Source organism: Elephantulus edwardii, unplaced genomic scaffold (genome assembly GCF_000299155.1).
Source record: "Elephantulus edwardii isolate Elephantulus edwardi_28Jun2011 unplaced genomic scaffold, EleEdw1.0 scaffold00039, whole genome shotgun sequence".
Lineage (NCBI taxonomy): Eukaryota > Metazoa > Chordata > Mammalia > Macroscelidea > Macroscelididae > Elephantulus > Elephantulus edwardii.
Window position 1 is genome coordinate 12,308,330 of NW_006399789.1, and position 9,801 is coordinate 12,318,130.

The 9,801-nt window shown below is 38.1% G+C and overlaps 1 pseudogene; it reads right to left on the reverse strand.

Annotated features, from left to right (window-relative positions):
* Positions 1 to 1,640: 1,640 nt before the first annotated feature.
* On the reverse strand, positions 1,641 to 3,023 carry LOC102867525 (annotated as a pseudogene).
* Positions 3,024 to 9,801: the final 6,778 nt, after the last annotated feature.

Here is a 9,801-nt window from a genome sequence, read left to right on the forward strand (position 1 = left end):
TCTGAAACCAGCTGGATGCTCAGCGTGAGTTGGTTGTGACAAGAGGGCAATTAGAATGAGCATATGTAACTCAGTTAGTAGGGGCAGTGCCAACCTCATAAGGCCATTATTTCCCCTAAAACTAGAATAGTTTTCCAAAGGAAAAAAAAAACCCAAAAATAAAAACAAGCCCAACAAAACAAAAAACCAAACCAAAACAAAGACCAATCTTAAAAAAGACCCCAGGCAATTACTTTCTAAGGAACACAAACGACCAAGAAATTTTTTTTCATTTGTTTTACTTTTCTGTGTTAGCCAGTCTGAGGGGAGAGGGGGAGATAACTTAAAAAGAATGGCAACTAAAAGGTAATCCATAGGCCCTTTTCCAGTTAATCCCATCTTAACATATCAGTAAGTCAGAAGTAGTGAGTATTTGTAGAACATGTGCATATTGGTTAATAGCAAAATGCAAACACATTGCTATTGAGGTGAAACCAACTCATAGCAAACTTCCAGTGGGTTCCTGACACTGTAAATAAGTTAGGAGGAGACTGCCCACCTTTCTCCCAGGGAGTCACTGCCCACAGACTGTGTCTGTGGTATTGAAAAAGAATCAGTTTGATACAGTGTTTCCATTGCATAGGTAATAATTAAATTCACATATATCCATGAGCTGTGCAATAAAAATTGTACGATTTTGATGACTTCGGCTCTGATGGCTTAGGGATAAGGAATTGAACTGCCAGTGTCAAAGGTACACCATTCAAATCTATCAGTTTCTCTGTGGTGGAAACATTCCCAACCTGCTCACATGCAATTTACTGCCTGTGAATACCTGCTAGAGGTCAATTATTGATCAGTTCTGACTCCATCGTACACTACAACAACCACAAGTGTACAGTAAATGTTCCTATCTTCATGCTTAAAACCAGCATTCCATTATATAAAGTGCTAAAATTCAAATTAATAAAGTTTTAATTTTTCTTTACTTAGATTAAATAGAAAATATGAAACACCTTGATATTGCAGGAGAAATTATAGATGACAGGGAAAAAAACAGTATTATGGGATTTTTTTTCCCTTTGCTTTTAGAGCAAGTGATCTTACCTTATAATTTTGCACAGCTCCCAGCAAATAATGTACTTGCCTGGGCTACTTAGTTAACTACTAACTTCTATTTTGGATTCCACGGTTGGATTAATTTAACTACTTGAACTCTAGGTAAAGGTCAGACTCTTCCGTGTTCTATAATTCAACAAACTAGTACAAAGACCTGGTATGGGCTGAAAGATCTTTCCCTTCTATGATTGGGATGTAGTCAGAATCCTGACTAGAAAGAGAAACGTGAGTGTCTCAGCCTCTGAGAAAAATTCTCCTAATTTATCATCTTTTCAACAAATTTTAAAGGTAATACATTCACATGACAATGTTAGGACCAAGGGGAATAGTTGCCTAAAGACTTTCTGTGAACCATTTAATTGAAACATCAATGTTTAAAATGTGAGATATACGAATATAGAGCCAGGACTTCATTTCTTCATATGTATCTTCCCCTGAAGTATTACAACTTCTTTTTTTCCCCTGAAAGTGTGACAACTTTAATGTGTAATCCTCACAGTATAGACCACTGCATTTCACATTATTATAAAGAAAAAAGCACATCAGTGTTCAGGTGCTCCTAAGTAAACATTATCTTGATAACTCCCGTATCTATCATCTTTACTTTCTTGGTATAATTTGATAACAATACCAGTCTAATGGATGGTAATTGCAGCTTCTGTGAAAAACTTCAGTCTCTTCACTTGGATGATGTTCTGGTTCAAACACTCCTGCTTGTTTATTGTCACGAGGTTGCCACTGACCAAAGCAAGACTAACTTGTTTTCGATTTTTTAATTCTAGTTTAACTTGTGCTTCATTGTGAAGAGCTTGTAACTTTGCCTCCAAATCTATGAAGTCTTGGGCAGTGTTACTTGAAAGTGTTTGGAATAACAAGACAAGATCCTGCAAACTCTACCATTGTAAGCTTTCTTAAACCCCATGCTAATGGCAGAATTCTCCAGTTTGTACCCCAAAACTCTCTTCACTACACAAAAAAGCATCACGCAAAGAACACGGCATCTCATCACACATGAAATCATTTGACCTACGCAGGAGGATAGATACAGGTGTATGGATCTTAGCATTTTTCAATATGATCAGTTCATCCCAAATTCTCTATTTTATTACCTACTCAGATTGTCCTAACAGTAAGACCTCAAAAGTGTCTTCACCTTCATGTAGGCCAGGCTTGACAGGACATCACTCCAGAAGCTTTAGCAACGTATTTAAGGTCCCTTTTAAACTCTTCTAATTGTCATTGCTCCAGCCTCCACAAAATCCTTTAGACACATGTCATCAATACCACCAGTGGTTAAGAACCACATTTGTTCACAGCAACCACGAGTTACCTTCAGTTAATTTCTTCAATAAAGAAATGAATAAGGGTTATTATAAACCTGGATACATTTATGCTCAGGTTTTATAACAATTTTGTCTTTTGTCCTTTTAATAAAGTTTAAAGTCTGTAAGTACCTAAAAAAAAAAGAACCACATTTGTCCCAGTTGCCAGGATCTTCTGAATTCTCTCCTTAGTAATATCAGATTCTCTCTGTCTCATTTGGTCCAGTGTTTCTGGGTCTGTAATAACCACTTGTATACCAAATTTAATTTTTGTTTTCTGCAGGCTGAAGTCAAAGCAAGCAATTTTCACATTAACTATTCTCTTGGGGATGACTTGAGATTCTACCACACAGTTGACTGCTTAGCCTGTGACCAGCAGATTTTCCGTCTAACTTCCCTCTGGGTCTTCAGAGCATTAACAGAACTGACACCATCAAAAGGCTGGCCTCTCTCGTTTAAGCATTTAACATCAAATAGAGCATCCACCACCCTGTTAGCAAAGAAATCACCATTTATTGCAATGATTTTGGAAGATATTGATGTATCAGCTGCATTAATCAGACAATCTCTTCCAAGTTCATCTGTGTTAACAATTCCAAGCATCATAAGCTTATCCAACAAATAGTCCCTTCTAGTAACATGTCCAAAGTATGTGAGGTGAAGTCTCATCATTCTTGCCTTCAAAGAGCACTCTGGCTGCACCCTCTCCAAGACATATTAATTTATTTTCCTGGCTGTCCATGGAATGTTCAGTGCTCTTCTCCAACACCATAGCTCAAAGGAGTCAATTCTTCTCCCATCATCCTTATTCACTGTGTAGCTCTCAGATGCATAGTAAGTAATTAGAAAGACTATGGTCTGAATCTGACCGCCTCAGTCCTCAGACTGAGTCTCCCTTCAAACCTGATGTCACACTCCTCTTCATAAAGTCCAGCTTCTCAAATAATTGGCTCAGCATATAGATTAAATAGGTATGAAAAGAGAATACAACCCTCACACACTCCCTTCTCAATTTTAGATCATTGAGTGTTTCCCTGCTCTGTTCACACAAAAACCTCCTGGTCCAGGTATAGGTTCCACATGCACAATTAAGTGCTCTGGGATTCCATTCTTCTCAATATCAGGCACAATATGTTATGATCCATATTTTATCTTATCAAATTGCCCTTTGCGATATTCTGCTTAGACTTTTTTTATTCATCACATCCTCCATTCATCCTTTGTTACTCTATTTTGAAAGAAAGTTTGAGTCTCTGCTGACATCCATTTTAATTTTTTTCTGTCTTTAAGTGACTTTTTTCTTCCCCTCCCCAAGTTATATAGTATTTTATGATAACATTGTTCCTTATGATGCATAGGATTCCCCTGCGCAAATGTACAGCAATTTATCAATCCATTTGTTATCATGCATTTAAACTGTTTCCATTTTTTTACTATTGTAAATAACACCATTATGAATGTAATTATACTTATCTCCATTCATTCTCAGTTTTTATTTTCTTGGGGTGTATTTCTGGCAGAGGAATAGCTGGACTACATAGGATTCCTATGCTCAGTCCTTTGAGGAAATGCCAAACTGCCTTCCAGAGTGGCTGTACCACTTTGCAATCCCACCAGCTGTACATGAAAGTGCCAATCTCTCCACATGCTGTCCTGTTACACTCTACTACTGCTACTGCTACTGCTACTGCTACTTCTACTGCTGCTACTGCTACTGGGGTAAGAATATATCTCATTGTTATTTTGGTTTGTATCACTCTTATTGCCAGTGATTTTTGAGCATTTCTACATGTGTGTGTTGGCCATTAGAAAGTCTTTCTTTATGAAAATTCTTTCCATGTTTTTGCCCATTTTATGAGTGGGTTAGCTGTCTTTTTTTTTTTTTTTTTATGGAGGCCCTACAGTATTCTGTAAACTTTCATTATGAGATCCTTGTAGAAGATGTTTTTTCTAATGACATTTTTGTTTCATAAAGTATGATGCCCTTTATGCTACCCTCCAACTGTCTTCAGTCATTAATATTCAATATGTCAAATCTCTATAATACGGTTTCTATATTCTGGTAAGATACAGTCTGGGTCATATTTTGACTCCAGCAGACTTATTTTTATTTTCTTCAGTTTCAATATAAACTTGTATAGGATAAATAGAAAATATTCTGTTGTTGATCTCTAGCCTTGTTCTGATAGATGGTTTTGAACTCCTCTGTGCCCTCTTTCCAGAGTATAGTCAATTAAGTTCCTTTACTTTCCACCAGTGAGGTCCATATGTATGTTGTTGTTGTTGTTGTTAAGTGCTGTAGAATCTAGTACCACTCATAGTAATTCTATGAACAATAGATCTGAACCTTGTCCTACACTGCACCATCATCACAATCTCTGATACACTCAAACCTATTGCTGCAGTCACTGTGTCAATACATCTGGTTGAAGTTCTTCCTCTCTTTTACCTTCCCTCTACTTTTCCAAGCATAATGTCCCTCTGCAAGGAATAGCCTCTCCTAGAAACATGTCCAAAGTATAATAGACAAAGCTTTATCATCTGCATTTAGGAATCACTCAACTGTACCTTTTCCAAGACACATCTGTTTGTTCTTTTGGTAGTCCATGGGATATTCAGTACTCTTCTCAAACACCATAACTAACAGGCACCAATACTTCTTCTGTAATCCTTCTGTCTAGCTCTCAGAATCAGAGCAAGTAATTGAAAAGACCATGACATGAATCAAATGTACCTTAGTCCTCCAACTAATATCAATAATTTGGAGATATCCTTGACTGCAGACTTTTCCAATGCAGTACATCTCCTGACCTCCTGATTTCTGATACCAAGTGTATTGATTCTGGATCCCAGTAAGATGAAGTCGTTGACAGTTTCAATCTTTTCTCTACCTACCGTCGTGTTGCTTGACAATGAAATGCATTCCATATTTGCCATCAATGCCTAGAATATTGATATGTATGCATTCCATTATACTTTTGCTCACTTTCAATTTTTCTAGATTTTGTGCATTGGCTGGCTTGGAGACTCCAGTGGAGTGGTTCCATTCTGGAAGATGGTTCCTCACATCTTGATGAGGGTCACGTTGTTGTGTTATTAGGATGAACATTATTTTAGTGGTACAGCAGTTGCCTGTCAATTTGCTGTTTCTTAAATAACTTGGAGTTGCTGTGATGCTGAACACTATGCTATAGTTACGTCACATATCATAATGGTTACCCATCATAGATAGTGTTTGGAGAAGCTTCCAGATTGATTCAGGTTTGGAAGCTAAAGTGGCATCCACTTCCTAAACCACATGCCTCTGGAAACTATGAAAGTAGAGAAATGATGTTATTTTAGGACAGAGTTCAGGTCTTTTGTTAATGAGGTCACTATGAGTCATATTCAACTTGACAGCACTTAACCATTGCTAAGTGAGACTGTTGTTGTTGTTGTTATGTGCTGTCGAGTCACTTGTAATTCATAGCGACCCTAGATACAACAACCCTAAACCCTGCTCTGTCCCTTGCCAGTCTTATAGTCTCCGACATGTCTATCCCGATTACCCCAAAGATGGAATCAATCCCTCTCATTGAGGGTCTTCCTCTCCTGCACTGTCCCTCCACGCTCCCAAGCATGACATTCCTCTTCAAGGACTGATCCCACCTTGCAACATATACAAAATATGTCAGACAGAGCTTTATAATTCTTGCCTCCAAGGAGCAGCCTGGCTTCATCCTATTCAGGATGAACTTGTTTGTTCTCCTAGAAGTCCATAGTATATTCAGTACTCTTCTCCAGTACCAAAGATCAAAGACATCAACTCTCCTTCTATCCTCCCTAGTCATTGTCCAGATCTCTAATGCAAAGACCATGGCCTGTATCAGGCACACCTTAGCCTCCAGACTGACAACATTGCTCCTCAGTACCTTGAGAGGTCTCTGACAGAGACTTTCCCAATGCAATTTGTCTTTTAATTTCCTGATTGCTAGTATCAAGAGTGTTGATGGTAGAGCCAAATAAACTGAAACCGTCAACAATCTCAGTCTCTTCACCATCCATCATGATGCTGCCAATTGGTCCAGTGGTGAGAATATTTGTTTTCTTGATGTTGAGCTTCAATCCATATTGAAGGCTGCAGGCCTTGACCCTCTGTAGAAAGCGCTTCATATCCTCAGTTTCAACAAGAAGGGTTGTGTCATCTACATAACACAGATTGCTGATTAGTCTACCTCTAATCCTGATGCCACAGTTCTCCTCATAGACCCCAGACTCCAGGATAATATGTTCTGAATATAGATTGAATAGATATGGAGATAGGACACATCCTTGATGCACACCCTTCCCAATTTTGAACCATGCAGTTTTCCTTGCTCTGTTCTGATGACTGCCTTCTGGTCCAAGTACAGTTATCTCATAAGCACAATCAAGTGTTCTGGGATTCCCATTCTTCTCAGAGTGAGCCACAGCTTGTTGTGATCCATACAGATGCATAGTTAGTGAAACACAGATAGATATTCCTCTGATACTCTCTGCTCTCAGCCAAAATATATCTGACATTAGCTATAATATCCCTAGTGCCATGGTCTCTTCTAAATCCAGCCTGCACCTCAGGCAGTTCTCTGTTGATATGATGTTCCAGTCATTTTTTAATTATCTTCAGCAGAATCTTGCTTGCATGTGATATCGGTGATTCTGTTCGATAATTTTCCCACTCTGTCAGATAGCCATTCTTTGAAATGGAAACAAATATTGATCTCTTCCAGTCAGTAGACCAGCTGGTTGTCCTGCAGATTTTTTTGGCACAACTTGGTGAGCACATCCAGGGCAGCATCTGTTTGTTGAAATCTGTCGGTCAGTATGCCATTAATTCCTGGGGTCTTGTTTTTTGCCAATTCTTTCAGAGCAGCTTGAACTTCCTCCTTCATCACCACAGGTTCTTACTCATACATTGTTTCACGAAATTCTTCTGTGTCCACCAATTCCTTTTGATATGATGACTTTGTATACTCTTTCCATCCTTTTTTAAAGCTTCCTGGATTATTTAATTTTCTGCCCAAAGCATCCTTAATTATTGCAACTAGAGGTTTGAATGTATTCTTCAGTTTCTTCATCTTAAAAAATGCTGAGTGAGTTTGGCCCTTTTGATTTTCTGACATAGCTTGGAGTATCATTCTTCTAAGCTGTACATTACTCTTCTGTAAATTTGCTGTACTGAGGTAACTTGGGTTTGCTGTGATGCTGAACCTTGTGCCATTGGGGTGTCAAATTTCATAGTGGTTTCCCATGGTGGCCAGTGTTTGGTGGAGCTCCCAGTTTAAGACAGGTTTGGAAACAGAAGTGGCATCCACTTCCTAAATCACATGCCTATAGAAACTCTATGAACTTTGAGAAATGACGATAGTTATAGAAAGGCATCAGGTCTTTTGTTCATACAGACATTATGAGTCATGCTGGACTTGACAGCAATCATCATCATCATCATCATCATCAACAACAACATTCTAATTATTGATTAATTACTTCAGCTGTTTCTTCTTATTTTGATCTATTTCATATTAGCAAAGGAAGGTTCCAAAAGCTTTACTCAAAATACATCATTCAGTTCAATTCTACTTTGAAGAGACATCTCTTTTCCAGTCTTTTTGAGTACCTTCCAACCTGAGAGGCTCATCTTCTGGCACTATTTCAAGCAATGCTCTACTGCTATTCATAAAGATTTCACTACTCATTTTTTTTTGTTAACAGTAGACTTCCAACTTTGTACTCTGTCTCATTCTGGAAGCTCCATTGAAACTTGTCAACTACGCATAACAATGTTGGTATCTGAAATGCCGATGGTATACCTTTGAGTATCACAGCAACATACTACCTACCGTAGTATGAGAAACTGACAAATGAATGGTTACTGACAGCAAAAACAAAGGGAATGGAAACAGGTAAAATTCACATAATTATGCAGGTATAATGAAAAAAATCCTCTTTAGCAGTAGTTTAAAAATATTTATAGGGAAGAGGAGGCATAAGTTTAGGAGAGAGATTTTACAAAATTACTGGGCTGGAGGTAGAGAAGAATACTAAAGAAATGTGGAAGTAGCAATAACTCATTTTAACCTATTTTCTCTACTATTAATTGTGGGGCATGTTATTGCAGCATCACAATAGTAGAAAGACAGAACAACCTAGTTGCCCCTCAGTGAATGGATGGACAGAGAAACTGTGGTACACTCACACACTGGAATACTATACACAACACAGGTGAGATGTTATTCTGATTGAAATGAGTCAGTCATGAAAAAATAAATACTGTATATAGACTATTGCTACGAGAAAGGCTTACATATGGAGAGAATCAATTTATAACAACTACTAGAGTGTAGATGGGGAACAGAAATTTAATGGCTGGACAATGAACACAATTAGAATAGATGAGGGAAGGATAATGGATCATGAATAAATGATCAGACTATATTATTATCAATGTTATGAAATAAAACATGAATGATTGATTGAAAAAACCCACACAATATGCTTTTTAAACTTTCACACGAACCACAAATTTTGTGTATGTATGTGTGTGTTTATTTAGAAAGAACCATACTAGATGGCAAGTGTAAGCTGGAAGTGGACAGAATTGTTCTGTTTGATTCAGAGGAGAACAAAGGGGATCCTGAGTTGCTTCAGGGAAAACAGAAGCAGAGCAGCAGGTCTTCCCAAGGCAGTTCAGAATCTGAAGAGACGTTGGAGCACTGTCAAAGGAGCATATTTCAAATAGTGGTTACTTGTTTTATTATAAAATCCTCTCCTCACTTCATCTTAGAACAAGTGCTATAGTTTCCCATAAGTGTTTAGCTGGAAGCCGATACATCTGTGTATGAAGGCTTAAGCTAGGGCTAAATATTGGAGTGGTAGGTCAGAGGACTTTTAAATCTTGTCCTTGACTTTTAAGAAGATAAAATATAATCAATTTCCCATTTAATATTCTTGATCCCCCTGATATCTTTTGGCTCTTCAAGTTGACTTCTTTCTGGGCATGGAATCAAGTTCCCTCATTCCTTGGTCCCAGTCCAAAGGAAAGAACTAACTCCTGTGTCTGTAGCTTCACCATCTACCTAGTTTTTTGCCTAGCAAGTGGACTCCTTAGAAAGATGATAACAGAGAAACGTCAGTTTAGATGCGTGACAAAGGCAGAAAGCATTTTCAGTATAAGGGGAAAGTCTGTTTTCCTGGCCTCTTTCTGTGGCCTACTTCCTTCAGGCTAAGTATAGCACTCCTGGGCTTTCCTCACACCTGACCCCTGAAAGCTGCCAGTTCTGAGGACCGAGTCTCCACTCTAATTTGAGTTCTACATATAAACAATTTGTTTTAGCTAGTCTTTCAATGTATTGCTTGACTTTAT